Raw genomic sequence first — 26,169 nt, 5'->3', positions numbered from 1 at the left:
TTTCAACTTTTTGCCTACTGCGAACCTGGAGCAATCTCTTGTCTCTTACGCTATTTCAGTATTACGTGTCAAAAGTGAAACAATAAAATCTCTGTTGTAATGTGAGATAATACCTTCAGTTTTAATAGTTTCACTATAAATACTTTCATTATATATTTAATATATACATAGTGTAACTATTAATACTGAAACTATTATCTCATATATATAAGCATCCATATATATGTATATATATATATATAATTTTTTTCCGTAATGAAATTAAAAAAAACAAGGCTGCGTAGATTTTAGAACATTTATAAATAGAAAGTCTTACAGCTGTTTCTAGGATATTTATTATATCCCTTCATCGAAGACGGTGTGAGATGATGGTTAAGCAAAAGTTAATTTAGATAAGATACGAAATAGAGAGTGAAGTGGAGGAATAATAATAGATGTAAGATATGCATGGATATTGTATATGTAGATCCATTATATATATATATATATATATATATATATTATATATATATATATATATATATATACAACTTATAGACAAAGGCATAAGAAAAATTCCAATGCCAAGTATGCCGAAAATAGACTCAAATCGTCAATACCCTATAATTCATTACTATAAGCACGTATTTATTTATTATTGCATTCATTGCTAACGACGAGAAAATTCTTTATGAATTAACTCAGAAATCGGGGCCGATTCGATAATAACGGAATTTTTTAGAAATTTTTGTCAGCTTGCTTCGAGACGCGTGCTTATAGTAATGAATTATATGGTTATTGACGATTTAAGTCTATTTTCGGCATATTTGGCATTGGAATTTTTTTCTTTTGCCCTTGTTTATAAGTTGTTTATAAATTTAACCTTTAAAGGTATTCTTTAATATGCTGGCCATTGATAAAATTTTCGCAAATATTTTATCAATGGCCAGCATATTAATATATATATATATATATATATATATATATATATATATATACAAAGTACGGGGGTTAGTTCACAGGTGATCTAAATGATTAGGTACGCTAGGTAGGTGTTGTAACGGATTATTGGGGCTCCAAGGTTATAGCCGAGACGGTAGTTATGGAGCCATTACAGATTTCCTATGCAGTGGATATATAATTGTTAAACAGGGCAGCAAACATTAAGGCAAGGTAAGCATCTCAAGTATACAATATTATTATAGGAATAAATTCGAAATCTTATAGCTGTTTCTGGGATATCACCAAGTATGAGATATTCCGCCATCAGAGGCAAATAGGGAAAAATAGGGGAAATGGAAATAACATATATTAATAAGACGACGACATAAAGGAAGGGAATAAAAGAATAAGCAGATAGAAAGAAAGATGAGAAAAGAAGCATAAAAGTTCAAAATTCAAATTTCCGAAGTTAGAAACCATAGCATGAGTCCTTAGGTGCAATACTGCGTATTTCCATGTCGGTAACATATATTTAGATACTTACAGACATATACATAATATATATATATATATATATATATATATATATATATATATTTAAGAAGGTGAATGAATTATCCTAGTATGGATAATTCGGTTAACCGATACCTGGGTAGCAAATTCACGTCAGAAAACACGGTTGAAGCTATATGCCAAGGGCAGGGATCCCGTGTTCTCGTGTGTAAATTTGGTGTTTTTTTTAACTATGAATCGAACGACGATTTTAACAAAATTCCTTTACTAGTAAAGGAATTTTGTTAAAATCGTCGTTCGACTCCATCCTTTCATTTATATATATATATATATATATATATTATATATATATATATATATATATATGAGAGAGAGAGAAGAGAGAGAGAGAGAGAGAGAGAGATACACACACATATATATATAGATATACACGTACATATATATATATATATGTATATATATATAAATATATACACTTATATACATACATATATGTCTATATATATAAAACTGAGAATGTGTGTCTGTATGTATGCGTGCATCACTAAAACTCAAGAACTACCCATCCGATTTCATTCAAATTTTACACATACCTTACTTAGTATCATGGGCCAAAAAGTGTTTCAATTTCTTGCCTAATGCGAACCTGGAGCAATCTCTTATCTCTTACACTATTTCAGTTTTACGTGTCAAAAGTGGAACAATAACATCTCTATACTTTCACTATTTTTACTGAAACTATTAAATGTGGAACTTTTATCTCACATAAATATATATATATGCATACGCGCACACACACTAACACACACACACACACACACACATATATATATATATTATGTCTTATATATGTATATATGTATATACAGCTGAATATATATATATGTATAAATAAGCATGTATGTAGATATATGTATAAATATGTGCATGCTTGTATGCATGTGTATATATATGTGAACATATATATGTTTCTATTTGTATGTATATATTTATACGTATATATACATATAGTTGTATAGGTATAAATGTATATATATAGGTTTATATCTATATATATATATAAATGTGTGTGTATACATACATATTTATATATATTTATGTCTATATATATATTTATGTATATATATAGATCTATATGCATATATATATATATATATATATATATATATATATATATATATATATATATATATATATATATATATATATATATATTATATATATATACATATAGTGTATTCTTCATGGGTGACTTTAACCTCCCCAATGTGGAATGGCCTGGGGGGCAGATGCTCCCAGGGATGACACACTATTAGCAGGCACAGGCAGAGTCCCTGCTCCATCTCACAAATGCCTCTTTCATGTAGCAAATAGTTCTGCAACCAACAAGGGCAGATAATATACTGGATCTCTGCTTCACAAACAATATGGATATTATCCATAATTTTAATGTGATGCCGACAATGATCTCGGATCACAACATAATAGAGCTGTCTATGTATGGAACAAAAGCCCCCGTAGACTCACAGCCTATACGAAGCATCCACCATCTCTCCAACTTAAACTTTCATATAGCAAACTGGAAGTTGATTGAGAAAGAGATCATCAAACAGGATTGGCCTAAATGTCTCTCCACACCGGACATAAACATGAAACACAAACACTTCATGTCCATAATACAAGCCATATGTGACAAATATGTCCCAGTGTGCAGGGCCAGCACACACAAAAACAAAAACAGGATCCCTAGAGAAAGGAAGATTCTTACGAGATGACGGACAAGGATTGCGAACCGCCTGAGCAAGCACACCAAAAGTGGTGAGAAGTCTCGGCTCGAGAGAATGCTAATGGAAATTGAGAAAAGTCTGCATCAGTCCCATGAAAAGAAGAGAGCAGATAAAGAAGCTTGGGTAATAGAAAATATAAAATCAAACCCTAAAGCTTTCTTTAAGTTTGCCAAAGAGACAGCCACACTGCACCAGAGAATAGGACCTCTCTTCCAAAAAGATGGCTCTCTCACAGGAAACCCCACGAGGATAAGTGAAATACTAAACGAACAATTCCAAAGTGTGTTCACTACACCTCTAGGACACAGGCAAGTAAACAACCCAGAAGAACTCTTTGCCACTTTACCTGCGGCCAAAAAGGCAAAAATTGAGTACATCAACATCGAAGATGATGATATCACACTAGCTATAGATGAGATTGACACAAACTCAGCTGCTGGACCTGATGGATTCCCAGCGATCCTTCTCACCTCGTGCAAACGAGCCCTTGCAAAACCGCTACAGCTTCTTTTTAAGAGCTTTCTTGCAAGTGGTAAGCTCCCAGTCAAATTGAAAGAGGGGGTAATATGCCCTATCCATAAGGAAGGTAGCAGAGCAGATGCTAAAAATTATAGGCCTATCTCTCTGACCTCACGTATCTGCAAAGTCATGGAATGAATAGTCCGTAAGAAACTAATCATGTTCTTTGAAGAAAATGACTTGCTGTCTGACACCCAGCATGGATTTCGACCAGGTAGAAGCTACCTAACACAGCTCCTGCAACACTATGACTGGGTGTTGAAACAGTTACTAAATGGCTCAAATGTGGATGTAATATATCTCGACTTTGCAAAAGCCTTTGATAAAGTCGACCATGGTATGATCTGTCAAAAACTGCGTGGTTTCGGCATAGGCGGAAAACTTGGAGAGTGGCTGCACAACTTCCTAAAAGACAGAAAACAGACAGTTGTGAGCAATGGAGCCACCTCCAAGGAAACACAAATAACAAGCGGTGTCCCACAGGGCACTGTCTTGGGGCCACTGATGTTCATAGTGGCCCTTTCAGACATGCCTTCAGTTGCTACGATGACCACCCTTGCTAGTTATGCAGATGACACAAAAGTCTCCCACGCAATACAAAACCCTGAAAATATTGCGCATCTGCAACAGGAGTTGGACACAATATACAGGTGGGCTGAGGACAACAACAGTTTAATGCAGGTAAGTTCCAGGCCCTGCGCTACTGGCACACAAAGTAAACGACGTGCAGACTGGATACACTGGCCCAGAAAGAATTGCAATCCCTGAGTCAAAATCAGTGCGTGACCTGGGCATTGACATGAGGAATGATGCATCTTTCCAAGTGCATATTGCTAATCTGGTGATAAAATGCAGACGGCTAGCTGGATGGATTCTCCGAATTTTCAGAACAAGAGAGAAGGAGACACTGATGGTCCTATGGAAAACATTCGTCCTCAACCGCTTGGACTACTGCTCCCAACTATGGTCACCACACAATATAAAACTAACAGCAGAACTCGAAGCAATTCAGAGAAGCTGCACAAAGAAAATCGTCTCAATGCAAAATATCAGCTACTGGGAAAGATTGAAGGTATTAAACCTCTTCTCCCTAGAGCGGAGGCGGGAGAGATATGCGGTGATATACATCTGGAAAATCCTGGAGGGTCTTGTCCCAAACTTTGGCATTCAAAGTTACCCCAACTGCAGAACGGGGCGCCACTGCATGATTCCAACATCACCATCAAAATACAGGTCCAGATACTGCAACAGCTTGGGTTTCAGAGGACCACAGCTCTTTAACATCCTCCCTAAATGCCTGAGAGACTTGCATGGTGTGGATGTGGGTTTCTTTAAAACTAAACTGGATCTCTTCTTGTCGGGAGTCCCAGATGAACCTACCTCACGACAGGAGACGCAGATGCGGGCAGCAGCGTCGAACTCCCTTGTTGATCAAGTGCCACGTATCAGAGGTGGATTCACATATTAGTGTAGCTCATTCAGCGGTGGTGCCCCAGCATATACATATGTATTTATATATAATCTTTACTATTTTTTTCTCTTTTATTTGTTTCAGTCATCTGACTGCGGTCATGCTGGAGCACAACCTTTAGTCGAGCAAATCGTCACCAGGACTTATTCTTTGTATACCTAGTACTTATTCTATTGGTCCCTTTTTGCCGAACCGCAAGATTATTAATAAATATCTGTAAATATAAAATTTCATCCAGATTTCCATCCAGATTTCTGTGTACCTTATTTCTTCTAATATATATATATATATATATATATATATATATATATAAATGTGTGTGTGTTTGTATGTGCGCATGTATATTTACATGTGTATGTGTGTGTATTTAAGTTTATATTATAGACTAAATGCTTGCATATGTACATTGCAATATCTTGTTGATATAGGAATGTTAATATTACGATAGAGCACGATATCTGCGATAAGTGCTAATTAAAATGTGTGCATTTAAATATCTAGACACACTGCAAGCAGCGTAATCTCTATGTACATATATGTACATATATTAAAACATTTTATATATATATATATATATAGTATGTGTTTGTGTGTGTGTGTAATATTATTTTCGTATAATATGAATTTTAATTGCATAGAGGCACAGACGCAGACATAATCACGCAGCCGCACGCATCCTCGCAATCGCATGCGCGCAGACACAAACAACCCTACACGAACTCCCTCCTACGTATAATGTACGTATTAATATACTAAATATAAGTGACCCAATGAATTATGTTTGTAATATTACATTGATTTGTGTTAATCCACCTCCAATGTTATGCTGTCTCGTGTTACTTTATCTCAGTGGCTATTCTTAAATTAGAGGTTATCTAAACACTACAAGAGAACTGTCTGTGGGTCATTAAAGAACTCTCGCATCTCTGATCTGGAGAACAAAGAGGATGTTCTAACCAAAACCTAATTACCATATTCGATATTCATCTATGAATACTTGTTTATAAATATATTTATTCAGTACATCTGTACTAGACCAGTGTTCCATTTAACACTTACTGAGACAGTTATTAAATTTTATTTGTCTGTCAAATACCTCTGGACTGCTTCGTTACTTTGCGAGGGCTTATGGAGAGACAGTTTTCCCACATAACAGCTTGGATAACCCTACTCTGCTATATCGGTTTCAAATTTTGATACAAGGCCAGCAATTTCAGGAGAGGGGGTAAGTCGATTACATCGACCCCAGAAATCAACTGGTGTTTATTTTATCGACCCAGGGAAGATAAAAAGCAATGTCGACCTCGTGGAAATTTGAACTCAGAACGTGAAGACGGGCGAAATGCTGCTAAGCATTATTACCCAGTGTGCTAACGATTCTGCCTGCTCGCCGCCTTCTGTCGAAACGTAATATATTAACCAGTGTTTATGTTTAACATGTATAACTCTATCATATTTTGTTTTGAATACAATATTGCAGGCAGAACTAGATTTGTCTTCTCTATTTGCATATTTACAGCTGCATATTTGTTTTGGCTTCAGCCTGCATGACTAACCTTCGACATGTTTAGCTAAGCGCTTGCTGATCTGTTACTCTCATCGATGACAAGCAAACAGCTTAGATTGAAATGAATATTAGACTTACTATAGATTACAAGTAGATAAAATTACTAACTGGTAATTATTTGATAGTTATCCTATAAAAGCAGTAAATAACCTATGAGACTGCAGTAGTAAGTTGACAAATATTCGCAGGAGGCATGGAATTCTAATTCAAAAGCTATCTAGAGCAGACAGAATTATCTGGCACCACTGTTACTGCTTAAAAGATGAAGCAAAAAATTTCAACTGGGTCATCGACCTAATCTGCGCATAAAAATAACTTGAATACAAATACCAAAACTAAATACTCTTAACTTAAATTTCTAAGGGTACGGCTGTAAGTCAGACATATCAGTATAGTACTATTTAAATATATCAATCTGATATTTAATAGAGAGAAAAATATGCAGAATAGTGCACATTCTCAAATTACCCTCTACTAGCAATGAAAAAACATCAGCTTGTTTGCTACGTCTTACAGTTTTATATACTTTATCGCAATAAAATACTACTTTGAGGATATTACGAGACGATAAACACGTGTGCTTATTAAAAAACAGAACACCACTCACTGAAAACTGAGATAAACGAAAAGAAAATAATAGATAATGATAGAGAAAAAAACAGAATTAAATTTGACTTTTTGCATTAACATACAAATTGTAAAGGCCTCTTGTGATTATCTCATTCAGAGTTGAATTTAGGGATTTTGGTTTTCAACATATAACTCAGTACTTTAATATATTTTATATAGTTTTCATATTTTATATTTTTAAATTTTCGACATTATGGGGATTTTACGAAAGTAAATGGATATCCATTTACAACAGGCAAACCCTAGAGGAATTCTTGTCAGGAATAATAATAAATTAAAGAAGAGTAAAATTAATCTGATGTGCAAGATGATACTGAAATGTAGAATGGTTAATTGGTTTTGTCAAAGTGGTTTTTGGCTTTGTCCAGTACAGACAAGATCTCCAGATCACACTGAATTTATGAAGATGAAGCAAGGAACTACTTTTGCACACCCCTAGTAATTGCAAGCTAAGGAATGTAATTATTTCGATTTTATTCACGAAGCTTCATCAATCTTCGGGAGCTTTCAAATATGTGTGTGTTGGAGTTGTTTATGTAACCAAATTCAATTAAAGGACGGAATGAAGAAATTTAAAATCATCAAATTAGCAACAAATACTTAGACTCCCCAGTATCTTTCCTGACTGTCGCACACCTATAGCACTGCCAAAACTGTATCCTAAAATCCGAGGCTTCTTTTCTTGCAGGGTCTAAAAATACTCAACTATCAACATTTGTTGACCTTTCATTAGATGCTAATAACTCTCACACTACAGTACTGCTCTCATATTTAGGATAGTGTAACTGCTATACAGAGATATTATATGCAGTAAGCAAAGAAAAGTTTTTCTTTTTGACAAGCAAACTTTTACTCACTCCGACCACAAGAAAACTAAAATGGTAATAGTCAGTAATGATCAGTATCACTTCACTGTTTCTTTTATTATCCCTACAACTGTTCTTTGACTTGTGAACTGTCTAGTTTTGAACCATATTGCAGAAGTCATGTGATTAATATATGTATTTGCAAGATTCTCGATGTGAAATCGTGTGTTGAAACAGATAATTGTATTTGGGAATGGTCATGTTTTTGTATGCCTGGTCTTCACGACAGTGACCATAACAGAACAAGAGGAGACACGTAGGATGGTGAGTCGTTGAAGATGTCACGGGATGTATGACGAGAAATTTCAGATAAAGGACATTAAAATAAGAATAATTATAACGTTAAAGTGAGGATAAATTAATAGGCAAAAATATGACTATCCCCAAATATAACAAACACGTGATTAATGTTTTACCCCTTCTTCTGTCTCTAATACGATTTATGTTGGTTTAAACAGAGGTAGAGTACGCGATGTTCATACCATTTTCAGTTTCTCGATGGTTGGTGGGTAGAAGAGGGAAATTATTATCTTTAGACGAGAAACCTGACCCATAAACTTACAACAAAAGTGAATCCTTCTAAAGAAATCCATGAACCAGGTGGTAGTGTCAATCTGGGTAACGGATGAAGCATAAACAGTTTATTATTATATGAGACAGCAACATAGTACTTAATAGACTGAAATTTGGCTTGATTAATCTCAGATACAGAAGTTAATAGCACGGCTAATTATTAACAGTAAATTATAATTATGGAAAGCAATACGGCAGGACATAGAATGTTAATTATATTGAAGTAGTGTTTTAGATGATAGCAATTTCAGATTGCTTACAGCAAAAGGATATTGAGCGTTCTTACACCGACTGCTTCTTGTTCTTTAATTACCGGGATTTCGGTTTTGAATAAAGGAGAGGGAACCGTTCAACTACGGGATGCCAAGTGTGATAGAATTGATGTTGTTGTTGTTGTTTTGCTCCAAACGAACTCTAATCACATAAACCTATATTTAAGAGATGCATTACAGCCGTAGTTATTCCATTTTTTCTCAGGTAATTTATACTTAAAATGACTTAATCCAATACATCTATTTTAAAATGAGTGTTTTTCTCGTGAGATTTGGTTGGTATTTCTAGCAAGTTGAGCGACCATATATAGGTTTACTGGTTGACTCGAGTGTAAGTCAGTTTTTGTGTATGCTAGATGACTAATAAAATTAGTAGAGCAACAATACTAATAATATTTCTGCGGATAAAACTACCCTCACATCACGTTGAATATTCCAATGAAAGCAAAGGCTTGATTCTTTATCCAGAGATTTTCGACAAAGTAAGGTTGTTGAATTTCCCTATATGGTAATCTACTGAATATTGTCGAACTGGTATGTTGACATTCACTATGATGAAACTCTTCTTTGAAGCAATAATTTTTCAACTATGATCCATAAACTAATAAAGCTCTAATCCGTTAATTGAGTCCGATGTGATTACTTGCATCAAATATCGATTGATTGAAAGCGCCAGAAAATTGATGAAGCTTCGTGAATAAAATCGAAATAATTACATTCCTTAGCTTGAAATTACTAGAGGTGTGCAAAAGTAGTTCCTTGCTTCATCTTCATAAATTCAGTGTGATCTGGAGATCTTGTCAGTGGTGGACAAAGCCAAAAACCACTTTGACAAAACCAATTAACCATTCTACATTTCAGTATCATCTTGCATATCAAATTAACTTTACTCTTCTTTAATTTATTATTATTCCTGACAAGAATTCCTCTAGGGTTTGCCTGTTGTAAATGGATATCCATTTACTTTCGTAAAATCCCCATAATGTCGAAAATTAAAAAAATATAAAATATGAAAACTATATAAAATATATTAAAGTACTGAGTTATATGTTGAAAACCAAAATCCCTAAATTCAACTCTGAATGAGATAATCACAAGAGACCTTTGCAATTTGTATGTTAAGCCCAAAACCGCTTAGGACATCTTTATATATAAAATTGAAGTTGTGTGTCTGAGACTCTGTCTCCTCCAATTTAGATTCCTAACTACTCTCACATTTTGCGGTGCAGTTCAACCAAAAGCGGGTATCTTATAGTCGTCATTCATATCGAGCCCTTCTGGGTATTAGCGCGCGTGTACGATGAGTCTACGATTTAAAAAAAAAATTACCATCATTTTTCCGCAGTTTTAATGATTTTTGCTCGGATTATATAAGGGAAGTAACTCTCTAAAAATGCTTATATAGTTATTTCCTTTACAAACCCGAGCAACGCCGGGCGATACTGCTAGTTGTATTAAAAAAAACATGTAAACAAGTACAATGCGAAGGGATGGACAATGCCAGTAGTTGCGTTAAAACATAGAGAAGTATCTATTCGGACAATTATGAATTAAGGCGGTTGGGGTGGGGTCCAAATGCTTTATAAAATAGGATTGTAAAATTAGTAAGAGCAAATGTCTCTGAATGCGCTCGTAAAAGTCCATCAAATGCCTAACGAAGCATACACTTGGAATAAAAGCATGCTCAAGATCCATAGATATATTATGAATAATATTTAATATCCTATGGATGTGAATACATAGTCGCAAATCAACATGTGGTATGCAGAAACATATGTCGCATTGCATTAATAAAGTATAAAAATCTTCATCCACAAATAATTTTTGTTCTTACTACACATATATATATGTGTGTATGTGTGTGTGTGTATTATGTATGTATATGTATATATATATGTATGTGTGTGTGTGTGTGTGTGTGTGTATGTGTGTGTTATAAATTAGAACAAACAGTAAAGGGTTGTCATTATAATACTCGGAGTTTAGAATGCCGGAGCGAAGAGCTACGATACATTCTCGTCAGCTACTAATGGCAACAGACGCAACGAAAAAAATCGTTAAATATAAAGGAAGTAGCTCTATTAGGTAAAAAAAAAAGAAAGAAGAAAAATATTATAAAAGCATAAAATATACACGCAACCATATTTTCACAATACATAGACATAAGCCTCCTGCTTTCACAACGTCTACATACCTACACACTCACACCAACATGCATACGTACATGCACACAAACACAAACATATATGTATGTATGTACTCATACATACACGCATATCCACACGCACAAGCAGACACATATATATATATATATATATGTGTGTGTGTGTGTACGCAACCTCATCCTCATATACACATATACACGTAATATAATACATATATATTTAGACAGTTATAGGTATAAATATACGTATATATATACAGACGCACATTCGCACTCCCGCATACACACACACACACACACACACACACACATATATATATATATATATGTGTGTGTGTGTGTGTGTGTGTGTATACATACATATATTTATATATACATACACACTCCAGACACTCACCTACGTCCCCACATATACATAAATATGCATAACCATATAAGTGAAGGGGCGTGTGCATGAAAATCGCAATTTGCACCGGACACAGTCTTACATACATATACACAAATACATATAATATATATACATATATATACATACACACACACACCACATACACACGCACAATTAAAAAGGAAAAAGGGAAAAATATATTGAAAAAATTAAGAATTGAAAATTAATGGAAGTTATAAAACATATGGGGAAGTTTATTCCAGTGTCTGAAGCTTAAGGTGTGATTGTTGAATCTTGCTTTGAAATTTCCTTCCGTGAGACCCATATATCTCTTAGATGAAACTATTTTATTAGCGTTCGCGAAATTTAGAGTGGCTTCATAAATAATGGCCTCGGTCATACAGCCTCCATTTAGTGGGCACGGGTCTTTATCTCGGCAGGAACAGCCGGCTTCGTGATGTTGTGTTGCATTGTGCGTAATTATGCTTATAAAGTTTGGGGTGGAACCAAAACTAAATTTTAGGTTATGCCTATTAAAGAGATTTCTATATTTGTGATATATTGGAAAATGTCTATCTATAAGTGATAAGAAATATTTACCTATATCAAAGGTCACTTCGTGGAAGTAATAGAGTGTGAACCAGATAATTTTCCTGCGTCTATGTTTCCCATTCTTTATTTCTGACCTAATAGTAGGGGTGTAACCTATCACCTCTTTAGATCCACTAGATTTAAGGGCATCGTTATATAGTGGGGCACCATTATTATTATTAGACTATATATTAATTGATAAGAGAGTGGTAGTAAAGTCCGTGGATGTGCATGTAATGAGAGGTGAAATTAGAGGAGTGTCAGATCACTTCTTAGTACAGGGTAATTTGAAGCTATGCTCAAAATGGCGTAGCGACGCAAGTCATAATAAACCTTTTATCGGCGTAATATGACGTAATGGTCATGTTGCCTGAATAGGTATAATTGTTAGTTTCCCATTGGTTGAAATTACTGCCCATATTTGCATTCTAACTTTCATCAAAGAGAAATCTTTCACGAAATACGGTTCTTAGAATTCAAGTATGAGCAGGTATAAAAACCCTGATTTGGGGGGAAATTAATCAGTATTCGTTGGTTGTAACTCGTTTTCATGACACTTACTCTCAGTGTTCGTTAGTTGTCACTCATTTCCACGGCACTCACTCTCTTGAGATATTGGCTATTGTGATGCCATGTCTAATATTTAATTCATCAACGCTATTTTGAATTGTTGTTTAAAATTCTAGTAGCTTACTATGGAAGAATTAGTTAATATAAATTTTATGTCGTAACTCTCTACGACAATTTTCTTTGACTTATAAAATGTACTGTAAATATTAAATGTACGTAAACAAACTAATTTAGTAAATAATTTCTCTTTCTTCATTTTCTTCAACCTATTAATGAAATTTATTTTTGTAACTATGAAACTTATAGCGGTGAAAAAGAGTGAGCTTCAACATACATGCACGTTCAGCATCTTGGTGTGTATAATTCATCACGGCGTTTACGCAGACTGAGTTAAGATTTACGTATATTGATAATACTTATAATTAAGTTATAAGTGACGGGTTTATCACCATAGATTTCTACTCGATAAATATCTAAATATATTATCTTTTCCAAGATCGAACACGTTATAAATTGGTAACTCACCGTTATAATGGGATGCTGGACGAGTGACAGGGAGGAGAGAGGTTGTGAAGGCGAGTGAACTGGATAGGAGAGAGAAAGAGCAGGTGTATGTAGAGAAACTGAGAGGTGAATATGAACAGGTTAAGAAACGGGAGGTAGGAGATGTGGAGGAGTAGTGGGAGGCTTTTAGACACGCAGTAATGAGATGTGCCTCTAAGGTATGTGATATACGAGTGGCTGGAATGGGCAGAGAAGAAAAGGACCTTTGAAGAGTGGTTCCAGACGGAGGATGGAGAGGCTTATGATCGCTACAGAGAAGTGAGGTAGAAAGTAAAGAGAGTGGTGAGGGTGGTGAAACAGGAGGCGAGTGAAAGTTTCGGGAAAAAGTTGATTGAAAATTTTGTAAGAAATATAAAGATATTTTAGAAAGAGATACACAGGATAAGAAATGTGGTTGTAGGAAGGGAAGAAAGAGTAAAGGACGTAAATGGAAATTTGTTGAAAGGAAGTGAGGATGTATAAAAATGGGAAGAGTATTTTAGTGAGCTGTTAAATGTGGAGGATGTTAGGGAGGTAGGTATAGTTGCTGTAGAAGGAGAGTGGAGAACGCCTGTTGTTGGGGAATGGAATTATGGTGCAACTTGAAGAGAAGAGGTGAGGGAATCCCTGCGGAAGATGGCAAACCGGAAGGCGCCGGGTATAGATGGGTGTACAGGGGAATGCCTAAAGAAAGGAGGAGTGACAGTGATTGAATGGTTAGTGACGCTTATAAATGTTTGTTATATGGCCGTAAGAGTACGAAAGGCATGGTGCAGTGCCTGTATAGAGTCAATGTACAAGGGAAAGGGAGTAAATGTGATTGTGGAAATTTTTGTGTTATAAGCCTGTTGTATGTGGTTGCTAAACTGTATGGGAGAATTCTGGTTGTTAGGGTGAGGAACCAGACAGAGAGTGTACCTGGGGAGGAGTAGTGTGGTTTTAGGAGTGGAAGCGGGTGTACAGATCAAATATTTGTAGTCAGACAGATGTGTGAGAAGTCTTTGGCAAACGAGAGAGAGGTGTATTGGGCCTTTATGGTGAGTGTTTTTTAAGTATCTAGGATCACATGTGACGGCGGATGGTGGGGTTGGCTGAGGAGATGGGATACAGAGTGAGGGAGTGGAGTAAGATCCTTGGAGTTGTGAAAGGTACGCTGAGAGATAAAAGGTTGAGTATGAAAGCAAAAAGAGGTGTGTCTGAAGGCGTGATTGTGCCTACAATGTTATATGGTGCAGAGGCGTGGGGGCTGAGAGAGGCGGAAAGAAGGCGACTAGATGTGTTTGAGATGAAATGTATGAGGGCTATGATTTGTGTGACACGGATGGACAGGTTGAGGAAAGAGGCAGTCCGAAGACAAGCAGGAATGAAAGAAAAACTAACAACTAAATTGGATAGACGAATGTTGCGGTGGTTTGGTCACAAGGAGAGGATGGATGAAGAGTGGATAGTAAGGAGGGTGATGAAGGCTGAAGTGGTAGGCAACAGAACCTCAGTTTGTGCTGATGGATGGATGGAGTGAGGAAAGATTTGGTGGTTAGAGGTGTTGGAGTGAGAGATGCAAGAGAGTTTATAAACGATAGGAAAGCTTGGGGAGTGTTTGTGGACGGATGAATGAATTTTGATGTTGCTCAAAGGGGTACGGCACAAGCATGAAGCGACGGGGGTAAACCAGCAAATGCTGTCGGGCTCCGCTGCTGATATTGGAGGTTGCGTTCCATGCCTTGACCCTAGGGGGGCATTCCATTTATTTGCCATCTCAAAAGGAGCCCACCCTTTTCAGATGGCTAATTAATGGAATGCCTTATGTGTGTCTTGCTATGGCTACCCCTCCTAAAAAAATGGGGGATAGGCCTGAGTATATGTATATGTATATATGTTTGTACGTACAAACATACATACATACAAATATGCATATATGACAGGAAAATCGTCCCGTTGTACCTTCTCAAAGTAAATGAAAGTACAGAGATGTTGATTTGAAATAATTCTTCGTAATAATTTCGAAAACAAGGGAGAACCTCATCGACCTGGGAAATCCGGCATTGAATCAGGGACGTTTAGATCTATTGGCTATAACCCTCTTTTGATGGAGCTGTTACACAGTGATTTACAAGAGGGCATCATAGTTTGATGAAATATACAGTAATCCATCGACTATCGCGGGTGTTACGTTCCAAAACCCCCCGCTATAGGTGAAAATCCGTGAAGTAGAAACAGTACTGTACTGTATATTTTTTGTTATTACCTCTGCCTTCGCTGAGACAGAAGTATTGTTTTCCGTCGCATTTGTTTGTTTGTTTGTCCGTGGAGAAGATATCTCAAGAACCACTGGATGGATTAGGATGAAACTTTCAGGAATGATTGACCTTGTGACTGGCACGAACTGATTAGATTTTGGGATCGATCCGTTACTGGAAAAATATTCTGGATTATTTTTCGTGTTTTTTTTGGGGGGAGGGGGGGTTACTTAATTTTTGAGAGCGGTCCGGTTCATTTTTAGTATTCTCAATTGTGAGAGCAGTTGGGTTTATTTCAGATATTCTCATTTTAAAAATCATATCTGGCTAATCGTTGAGTGAGCGGGCGTTGGTGTTGCCCTAGCGAAGGTTTGCGCTCTCAGAGTACTCTTGTTATTTTTATAATTTGTATGTATTTATTCTATTATAAAGACAATACAACACCACAGAAGAATTGACGTAGGCTTAAATAATAAACCGCGATAAGTGAACCGCGATATGGCGAGGGATTATTGTAACCTTAAAATGAAAATTTTGCTCTTTCTTGGGAGGGTCGTTATATCATAATAAACTTACGAATTGTGTGTGCTTATTCTTCGCATAATGACCGTCGCGATATACACCTCAATACATTTCAGCAAACGTGTTCAAATCTAGAATCTTGCAAACCAAATACGAATCCGAAATAAAATGAGTATGTTTGGCTAAAATATACCAAATAAATACATATAAAATATTGGATAGGGAAAACTAGTTCACTCCAAATTAAAATGTAATTCAAAATATAATGTTTCGTTTTTATAGAATTTTACATGTTGATCTACAGGTTTTGAAACAAGTGTGTTGACATTCTTGCCTTAACACCTATGGATATTTTAACCTGTATGTATGTTTAGATGTAAACGCCTTGTATGTGTGCATAAATAAATGTTGTTTCGTCAAGAAGTGATTAATTACAGACGTCAATATATTAATGTATAGTATTCTTTAATACGTTATAACTGAAAGGCTCGTAATTCCAGAATTCAGAGTTTCGCGTTGTCGGTTATTCAACTGGTAATCCGAGCTTGTCCTTTTTTTTTATTGAATTATCTGTTGTTTGAATATATTTTGAAATATTATATGAAAGTTATGGAGAGAACGCTTATCTTTTTATTTTTTATAAAAACGTACAAAAAGAAAATAAAATTTAAATTTAAAAAACGGCCGTTCGAAACTTGCAGTTTTTGTTTCACTACTGGCTCTCGTGGGAATATTCCAATCGTTTTAAACGTCTAACATCGAGGTCACGCTAAAAACTGTCCTCAGAAAATCTCGTTTTTCTTCAAATGATATTTTAAGTTATGTCTTAAATTATATTTTAAAGAAATGTTTTCAAAATATTTTAAAAACAATGTATGGATGTCTGCACGTATGTGACTGTGTTATGTATGTGCGAGCGCATACGGTGTGTTATAAATTTTTAAAAATGCATTTCGGAACCAACATTTTTATTCCTTGAACTGGGACGAAATTCAAGGATACTGATATTTACACGAAAGTGACTTAAATCTTTTCTTTTCTTTGAACCATTATTGTCGCTTAAATGTGTGTGTGTGTGTGTGTGTGTGTGTGTGTGTGTGTGTTTGTGTGTGTGCGCGTGCGTGTGCGTCTGCGTGTGTGAGCGAATGCGTGGGTATGTGTGTGTGTTTGTATGTATACACACACACACATATGTGACCGCGTGTGTATCGTTGGCGATTTTCTTTCTCCGTCTTCCCTTCCTTTAACATTTTCTTTTTTTATATATTTCTGACGAAGAGCTCCGCTCGGAACATTAAATCCTCCTTCTTTCTTTCCTTTCCTGAGCGTCCAATAACACTATACTTATTCCACGTCCTCACGTTGTTGTGTTTTCTCTTTGTTCATGTTTGGATTAACTATATATATATATATATATATATATGTGTGTGTGTGTGTGTGGTGTGTGTGTGTATGTGTGTGTATGCATGTATATATATATATATACATATATGTATATATGTATATATATATATATGTATGTATGTGTATATATATATATATATATATATATATATATATATATATTAATAAATAAAATAAAACATATGCATATATATAACATATATGTACGTACCTACCTCTACATGTACATATACACGCATATATGAGTACAGGACACCAAAAGGACGTCGAACACAATGAGAAACGAAAACATAAACACAAAACCAAGGAAATGGACATTTTTTAAAAACAACAAAAAAATAGAGTACAGGACAATTAACACAAAGAAAAAACCCCTTCTTCAGTCGCTAAAGGTTTCATCTACTCTACGTTTCGAAGGATAAAAGCGAGATGCATGTATGTATGTATGTATGTATGTATGTATATGTATGTATGTATGTATGTATGTATGTATGTATGTATATGTGAACGCATATATATATATATATATATATATATATATATGTATATTGTATAAAGGATCGTGGGTGAGGCCAAAACAATGCGAAATAAATGCAAGGTAAATCACAAGAAAACAAATATGATGTGAATTAATGTAGTATTCAATATTTCGGGTAATTGGGTATGTCAACATTTTTGTCATTGAATATTTTAGAGGTTCACAAACGAATATAAGTATGTATTACCTGGTCAATTTCTTTATGTGTTGCTGCTATTTAAGGTATTTCTGTTTGCATTTGAAAGGTGGAGTTTAAAACGTACCACCTAGTTACATTCTTTTGTGAACCCTTAATATATTCCATAACAAAATGTTGACTCACTCAGTTATTAAGTTTTTAAACACTGGGCAAAACTTTGAACATTTGCAAAGCAAGGGATTAAATAAAAAAAATAACAAAAGCTATTGACACATCCACTGATCAAAAACTTCTTATACCTTCCAGCATCCTTTTTGCTAACCAGTAAAATCTAATCCCATGAGACCCGCTTAAAAAGTACATGAATTAGTTCTAAACTATATAACCACAAATTTAATTAATAAAAGTTTTTCAAAACACCTCACCAGCCTAATTACCACTCCACTCAAACTCACATACCCAAGGAGGTCTTTAACTCAACAGAGGGTGTATAAAGCCAAGATTAACTTCAATGCATCGCAGTCTGACGATAGTTTAGCTTGCCAAAAGTTCGGAGTCACATACACAATCACATACACACGCGCGCACACACACGTACACACACGCACACACACGTAGACACACACACACAAAATATATGTATGTAAATATACATATGTACATATATATGTATACATATCGTTGTTCATCGAGCGGGTACCCAAAATTAACCGGAAACGTTCTCTGTTGGAAAAGCCTGTTGTAGTTCAGGCTTCCACTGCTAGAAGTCATTTGATGTAACTCTCAGGCATCAGTCTGCCGTCCGGTGTCTTCGGGTGTAATGGAACTGCCACGTGGTGCACTTTTGATTGGTAGTGCTTCTCCCCTGTTCGTCGATTTTTGCGATGGCTGAAAGGAAGGGACAGCGTGCTTCTATGAAATTCTGGTTTCTGCTGGCGAAAATGGCGGCCTAAACAGTTGTCATGCTTCAGACAGGTTACAATGATGCTGCCATGAGCAAAACACAAGCTTACGAGTGGTTCCTACGCATCAGGAATGGTCAATTGTGGCTTGAAGATCAACCTCGTTTAGGGCGACAGTCGACCTCCCGAACAAACGAAAACATCACGAAGATTCATGAACTGATCCGGGAGGATAGTCGTCGAACAAATGACAAACTTCTTGATATGACTGAAGAGTCCTGGAGCTCCTGCCAACGAAGTTTGAGCGAGGAATTGCAAATGAAAAGAGTTTCAGCAAAATTTGTGCCTCACTTGCTCACGGAAGATCAAATGCAGTCGTGAGTGAATGTGTGTCGTGAACTGAAAAACAGTTGGAAGTTTATTCGGACCTTTTCTCGAAGATCATCACTGGTAACGAAAGCTGGTGCTACAGCTACAACGCAGAAACGAAGCAGCAATCAAGTCAATGGAAGCATTAAATGGCACCAAGTCCCCCAAAAGTGCATCAAGTGAAGTCCCATGTCAAGACGATGCTGAATTGTTTTATCGATGCGAAAGGAATTGTCCACACAGAATTCGTTCCTCCGGGTCAAAATGTTAACCAGATATTTTACTTGACAGTTATGAAGCGTTTGCGAGACGCAGTGTTACGAAACCGCCCCAGACAGTGGCAAAGAGGGCAGTGATGGTTTCATCACGAGAGTGCACCTACGCACACCACCTTGAGTGTGAGACAGTTTTTGACCCAAAATGGCATGACCCCGCTAATCCACTCTCCCTATTCACCCGATCTTGCTCCCTGCAACCTTTTTTTGTTCCCCCGAATGAAAAGAGTCGTCAGAGGAAAACGTTTTGCAGATATGGAAAAGGTGAAGAAAAAACGACGGAGACGTTAAAAGGCATCACTTCGCAAGAGTTCCAGGACTGCTTCGAACAGTGGAAAACGCTTCTGCGCCGAGGCATTGCTTCAAATGGAGAATACTTTGAAGGCGGTAAAAGTGTTAACATGTAAAACTAAGTGAATAAAATAATATAGCAAAATTCCGGTTTCTTTTGGGTACCCTCTGGTGTATATATATATATATATATATATAACATGTAATCTTTATATATATAAAACTGAGAATGTGTGTCTATCTGTCCGTCTGTCTGTGTGTTTCCCTAAAACTTGAGAACTATACAACCAATTTCATTCAACTTTTACACATGCCTTACTTAGGGTCCATGTAGTTTCATGGGCAAAAAAAAACGTCCAACTTCTTGCCTAGAGCGAGCCCATAGCAATATCATATCTTCTCCACTATTTCAGTATTAGGTGTTAAAAGTGAAACAAACATATTTCTCTATTTTATGTCAGATGCTTTCACTTTAACAATAAAAATAATAATAATATTTGAATTATATGTAGTAAGTAATAATTAAAATCAAACTAAAGTATAATATAATCGTAACATACAAAAGTAAAAATAGCAATTGGTATAAAATTGCATCAATGATTTGAACTTGAATAAGTTGTTTCACATACCTTGAAGACTCCGGTCAAGTGCTTTACCATTTTTCTGGCAAAGTGCTTTACCATTATTCGTGCACTGTAAAAAAAGGGATTGGCTGGATTAATTTCAATCTTCTGTTGAAATTCTATCGGCTAGAGAGAATTGTGCTTAACTGTGCATCTAATGAACTCACTTGTACTAATTTATTGATCATAGGAAAGATGAAAAGACGATTGTATTATTCACAGGATCAAATATTTTATAATAAATCTATTATCATAGAGCAAGAAATAAAATATTAAAATCTTCACTTTATTTATGATTTTAATGTTCCTGTGGAAAATATTAATGTCCCAACTTCCCATTTCTTTGCATAGTAAATTGCAGGGTTTTTTTGCGAATATTCGGAAGATGACGTATCCTGAATCTCTATAATCGATGATTGAAATGATTTTATTATTATTATTATTATTTCATTACAATTTTACAGTCATACAGTCCATGTGGTTTTCAGCTTCTATCTAACCTTTTCTCCTTTAATGAAATGGTTTAAACAAGCATAAACATACCGTGCATTTCGGGTTAACCATTATTTAATTAAATCTCCAATCTGCATAATTCATACAGTTTTCTTTTAATGACAATAATTGCTTTCTCCTTTTTTCCCCAAGATTTAGATTTAAAATAAACAAATATGCTGATTAACTATTAACGTTTGCCATAAAACATTTCTGAAATATTTCAATGCCTTTCCTTTGTCTTTATGTGATAGTTGCATTTTTGCAAAAGTAATCACCATTTTCATTATGAAAATGACTATAGATCATCAGATACAGATAACAGAATTCAAACTGTCATACTGATGTAGATGGGAGTTACTTCTATTAATTTCTGCAACAGCGATGATTGATTTCGTGGAGAAACGATGTAGTTACAACCATAAATAATTATTCGGCCATATTTTTTTCAATTCTTTAAATATGCAGAAGGAACAGCGATTGAATTGTTCCCTGCAGGAGACTATATTATATAATTCAGCAGCTGATACATGGTCGAATCAAGAATATCTCAAAATTACGCTTCGTTTCGCTCGATCCGATAATACCTTGATCCTTACAAACGTAAAGACTTCCTGAGGAAAATTAATTGAAACGTTCAGATTTCGGCACTCTCTAGAGTTTTCTTTCTCACATATTTTCTCTTTTTTTATTATTCTACCGTTCAATTCCACAAACAACGTCGCTTTTACATTTTCTAGCCACGATAAAATAAAATAAAGGGAAAATGTTTAAAGAAAATTTAGCCGCCATTTTCAATTGTTTCCGTTGTTTCAAGCCAGCGTTCTCTAGAGAAGCTATTCAACATTAACTTTAGGTTCAATGGTTTTAGAGATTAAGAGGGGAAATCCAGATTTTATTAATATTCAGAAATAAAATAAATAACTGAAAAAAGGTATTCTTTTATGCCCTACAATATCAGTTTTTAAAATTTTCTGATATCATTTTCATATCTGGAGTATCATAGTGTGCTGCATAGGCGACGATGATGCAAGGATTAACGCCAGTAATAAAATCTTTGGGTGTGACTCAGTTATTCCGTCAACATTATTATTGCGGCAGCAATCTATTAGCATGAGTGTGCTGCACGACATCCTGCTTGTAACTTACAAAATTTTGTTATTGTTGCTTAAAACCCAGCATTGAACCGGCCTTGGCCTAAACAAAATCCGTGTATTACTTCCGCATTATTATTCCATAAAATGTGCTTATTGCAAAAACAGATACGCTTCTATATGCCCTGTCATAGGAATTCAAAAACATCATTTAACAAACTGGTCAGGACACCTTTAAACTGTTACTTTTCGGTACGTGAAAGCACCTTCTTTCTTTTGGCAAATTAGGGCGTTAACTTTCTCCCTCTCTAATTCCTCTATGAATTCTGAAAGAAAATACAATCCCCTTGTAATATACATTTTGTATATTTTTTTTCTTTTCTAGTAGTTAACCTATACCGAGTGGATCCTTTGACGAGCAATTATAGCAAACGTTATAGCTATTAACATTATAAACAACATGCTTTTTATTTCCCGCTTGTTGGTTTGAATATTTACTGTATCTACTTGCTCAATGTTGTTCATTGTCTTTTTTCTTTCTGTTGGTCTTTTTAAAACATTGAAACAATATTTTCAAATATTTTTGTGTTTTGTGCATGGTCGATATTGTACATGCTTGTGGTTAATAACTTTTACCACAATTCCAAGAAAAGTTAACGTGAGTTTATAAAATGCAGTATACATAATTGTCTGAAAGCAAACGTTAGTTTTTCACCCTAAAATAAATGATACGGATGTTCAAGTATTACATTGCTTTTCATTGGCAATATTTGTTCGCGGATACATTTTATATTTAATAAATTTATTTAGTAAATCCAAATGTTCCACAGATCAGTGATTTGGAATACTTATACACATCAAAACGTAATATTATATATAATAATAATAATAATAATAATAATAATAATAATAATAATAATAATAATAATAATAATAATAATAATAATAATAATAGTAATAATAATATGTAACAACAAAAGAATAAGAGCTCAATATTAAAGAAATAGAGGATTATTTATAAATGTTATAAATTAGAATAAACAGTAAAGGATTCTCATTATAGTTCTCGGAGTTTCGAATGCCGGAGCGAAGTGCTATGATACATTCTCGTCGGCTATTAATGGCAACAGACGCAACGAAAAAACCCTTAAATATATGAGAAGTAATTCTAATAGCCGGAAAAAGAAAAAGAAAAGCGATAATATAAAAAGTGTATAAAATATATATATAAAAAATATACGCACAAACATATTCTCAGAATACATAAACATAAACCTCCTGCGTTCACAACGTCTACATACGTACATACTCACACAAACATATATACGTACATGCTCCACCCATGCCAGGTTCTTTGGTCACTTTCTCAATGATGTACCGCATGAGGTGGAAATTGTGGATGGATCTTTTCGGGATGGCACATGTCTGTGCCTCCCCGAAAAGATCCCGTACGACAAGCGCCAACTTCGTAGCTAACACCTCGACCAAAATTTTGAACACTGCATTCAGCAGAGTTATGGGCCTAAAGATGCCAATACACTCCCCCTTGATCGGATCTTTTCTCAGCTACGCTACCGCTCCTCAGCTCACAAAACTGGAAATTCTCCCATTGTCTTGCCAGTTGCAGTAAACGTTTGCTAAGAATTCACCGAACAATTTTGATATGTAAGCATAAAGCTCGTAAGGCAGACAATCCAAACGAGGCGATTTACCCTTCGTACAGCTAGCCATTGCTTCCCGTATTTCAAAGGCTGTTATCGGCCTCTCTCAGAGCTCCGCCTACGTCGCCAAATGCCGCGGCAGCCCGTCGAGGTAGGACGTGAAATCCATCCTGCGACCCGGCTAACCGCTGCTCCTGAACAGTTGAGCGAAACGCCGTTGAAAGGCCGCAACACATCTGTCTCGGATCAGTTATCATTTGCTCGTCATGGTCCGGCAAGTAACAGATCGTGGGTTTGTTGCTACGCCGTGCCTCTTCCACTCGGGACTATTGAAGGGCTTTCACACCTTCGTGTCTAAGTGCTCGTGCTTTAGCTCTGACAACGCAACTTTCGTGTGTAGCGTTGATCGTGGGCCAATCTTGCTGTGAGCATGTCGGTCGCTTCTTTCTGCTGCTAGTTCTTTGCTAAATCTTATCGATTCTATTCTAATCGCCCTTTTCAGGGCGAACCACCATTTATTGTTGATTATTGCATCCGCCAACGCCCTCCTAGCTAGTTCACTAATCCGGTCACTGAAATCTTTTCGCGCCAGCAACGTGGTCAGCTTCCAGTAACCGGGTCCTTGTCAATGAAGCCTAAGTCGACTGTACAAATCACGAATTTGTGACCTGTGTAGTCGGCTACTTTAAACTGTGGACAACCTATGCTATCCTTATCTGATACTCTACTGAATACTGTATCTAGATATGATCTTGGTGACCCGTGCGGTTTGACCAGTTCCACACTGGCACATCCGGGAAATCTAGTCGATACCTGTCAGAAAGGTGGAATAGTCTGAGCAGGTTTGTGAGGCTTTTGCACCCTCCTGTCCCATCTGCTAAACGCACACAGCCCCACCTTACATCTAAAACTCCATTCCAATACCCGACTATCACTAAAGAGCGGGACGTTCCCAGGAAGGCTTCCAGACGTCTGAAGAAATCTGGTTGTCCTGTCCGTGACGGGATATAGACGGCAACTAACCTGAAAGTATGCCCTTTGCTGCCTGTCACGTCGAGTATCATCGACTTCCGGATTCAGGAAAATTGTCCGTGTTGCAAGATCCAGATTTTTCCGAACCATCACGGCGACTCGGCCTCCCGCTCCCGGACGACTTGAATATGAGTACACCTCATAATCACCGAAAATGTGTTGGAAGTCTCGCATTCAGTGTCCTGAGGTCGTTGAACAGGTAATTCCGCTTCCAAGGCTAGCCCAGGCCACGTACATTCACGCTGACTATTCTGTGCACGACCATGTTGTCGGAAAAAAGAAAAGAAAAGGAAAACTTACCTGGTTTTGTTTGGAGGGGCGGATTGCCGGTCCCTCCTGTTGGCTTTCCAACAGTAAATTAAGAATTGTCTTGGTGAGATTACCTCGAAAATCTCCGATTTTCGTTGGGAATTGGATTTTTAAGTGTGTGTATGTGTTTTATGTTGTTTGAATGATTTGCATGTGTGCAGGTAGGGAGATTGTGGGTGTTACAAAATCTTCTGGTGTAATGTTTGTGTGTGTTATTATGTACTTCATTAATTAATTGTTTTTGTACTTATTGCCAGTAGTTTGTAATGCTAGTCTTTTTAATTTGTATTTGTTGTTGTTGTGGTTGTGTGTGGGGGATGGGGTGTGTTTCAGATGTTAGATGTGGTGGTATCGATGCAGTATTCGTATTCGTATTCGTATTTATTGCCATGGTAGTAGTAGGATTCTTCGCTGCCGTCGCATTGATCGGGTTCCTACAGCCGGTCATCATCATCGCCTGAATCTCCGCCCCCCTCCCTTCGGTGCTTCTATAATGGCGCTTAAGGTGGTTCGGTCATGCGGCCCGGCGTTCAGAGGGTGAGCTGATTCGCGATTTCCTCCTCCCACCTCCACTTCCCAGCTGGCGCAAACGCACGGGTGGGCAGCTGAAGACCCGGGTAACGACGATAAAGGAAGACCTCTCCGAAATCTCACGTCCGCAGGTGGTCGGTCTGCACAGATGGAACCGCGAATGGCTCGCTATCTCCAGTGACCTCGTACAGGACCGTCGAGCATGGGCCACCATGGTTCGTAATGCCGTTAGGACCAGAGAAGAAGCCGGCTCAACCCGTCCTGGGTGAACGCCGTCACAAGTACACGTAAGTATCGATGCAGTGTTTGTTTTGGTTGAATTTGTTTGTGTTGGTTTGATTTTTTTCTCTCTACCTCTTGTGTGGATGGGGATTG

The sequence above is a fragment of the Octopus sinensis genome, linkage group LG1, assembly GCF_006345805.1.
Source record: "Octopus sinensis linkage group LG1, ASM634580v1, whole genome shotgun sequence".
Classification (NCBI taxonomy): domain Eukaryota; kingdom Metazoa; phylum Mollusca; class Cephalopoda; order Octopoda; family Octopodidae; genus Octopus; species Octopus sinensis.
Note: the sequence above shows the minus strand (reverse complement) of the source record.